The sequence below is a fragment of the Pseudorca crassidens genome, chromosome 5, assembly GCF_039906515.1.
Source record: "Pseudorca crassidens isolate mPseCra1 chromosome 5, mPseCra1.hap1, whole genome shotgun sequence".
NCBI classification, from domain to species: Eukaryota; Metazoa; Chordata; class Mammalia; order Artiodactyla; family Delphinidae; genus Pseudorca; species Pseudorca crassidens.
In genome coordinates this window covers 137,682,990-137,684,836 of record NC_090300.1, presented here as the reverse complement: position 1 = coordinate 137,684,836, position 1,847 = coordinate 137,682,990, and positions in this window count along the sequence as shown.

The window sequence follows — 1,847 nt, the reverse complement described above, 5'->3', positions numbered from 1 at the left end:
CCTTGCCCCCGGCAGGAACGCGGAACTTTGCCAGTGCGTCTGCGCAAGCCTCGCGGCCTCGTGTCCGCTCCCCCGTCCGCCCTGCCCCCTCGCTTCCCGCTACTAGCAGCCGGAGGCCACTATCGGGCGCTCTCGTCCCTCGCCCTCCCCAGCCCGGGTAGCGGACAAGGGAGCCTGGGAAAGCGGTGTTGGGGAGGCTTGGGGATTAAGGGAGAAAGCAATGAGGACACTTCCGAGCGGGTCAGGCCGCGAAGGGTAGGCGTGTCCAGAGTTAAGCCTAGACACGTTGAGCTCCCATTTTCCGAGCGACCTGGCCCGGGCCAGCACGGGTCCCTTGGAGAGGGTCGTGACGGCGTCCGGGCCTTGGGGGTGGTGTCCGAAACAGAGGTCTCTAAGCTCTTTTGACCGTCTGCCCTTATCAGTAAATAATTTGAGGCCATTATTCAATGGTTATTTAAGTACGTTAGTAATAGATTATGTACATTATAAAAATACACAAAAGGGAAAATGTAAAGGACGAATGATGAAATAAGTAGTCAAAGGCGTAGCTGTTAATTATAAGAACCAGACAATTTAATGCTCGATTATAAAGTAAAATGAGTTTTGGTAAAGAACTGTGCGCTTGAATATTGCCTTGTAAACAACTGAGGTATAATTTGAATACCATGAAATTCACCCATTTCAAGTGAACAATGATTTTTAGTAAATCTGTCCAGTTGTTAGCCCTCATTTTTAAAAACCTTGGATTATTTGTGATTCATAAAATTTTAGGTTTGGTTCTGAGTATGTGAGTGTTTTGCTTCCATTGAGGTCATAGATGGAAAAATACTAGATGAGAATATGTGGCTCTAAATGGAAGAGGAAGTTCCTGATTGAACTTATTAAATCATACTCTCATTAAAAGCCTTGACAACGACTTATGGTTTTCATTAAAGTTTTTATTTCCTGCCGTCCAAAAGTTGTTCTTGCAAACTAGTCGGAATAGAACAATGGGCCCAAAGTATTTCATAGACTGAAACATTTCATTCGAAATATTTTAAAATATGTTGAAAAATTTCCCTCCACTTTGGTGGGCAGCTCGAGATGCACATAGCATTTTTAGCAACAAAAATCACATTCAAATGGAAATATTTCCAAATATATTTTATTTCATTAAAATTTATTTATTTATTTTTGACTGCATTGGGGCTTCGTTGCTGCGTGTGGGCTTTCTCTAGTTGCAGCGAGGGGGGGACTACTCTTCGTTGGGGTGCGTGGGCTTCTCATCGCGGTGGCTTCTCTTGTTGGGGAGCATGGGCTCTAGCCATGCGGGCTTCAGTAGTTTTGGCATGCGGGCTCAGTAGTTGTGGCTCGTGGGCTCTAGAGCACAGGCTCAGTAGTTGTGGAGCACAGGCTTAGTTGCTCCGCAGCATGTGGGATCTTCCCGGACCAGGGCTCGAACCCGTGTCCCCTGCATTGGCAGGTGGATTCTTAACCACTGTGCCACCAGGGGAGTCCCCCAAATCTATTTTAAAATGCAAGAATTATATATAGTGAATACCTGTATAGTTTCTTTTGATTTTCATTTATTTGTTCACGGTAAAACCAATTTTAATGGATTTAATGCTTTGTTTTGTTTTTCAGTATTGCTACATGACATGCTAATGTTTTACACTTATTAAAGAAAAGGTCAGTAAATATATTTTGTAAAACCAGTTGAATGGCACAGAAGACTTTCATGGTTTTTCCCATCTTAATACAATAATTGTAAAGATTGAATTGTATCTTAATAAAATTGGATTGAATTTTTTAAAATTACCACAGGCGTGACACCCTGTAGTATTTTGTGCACTTCAGTTTCAACTTGT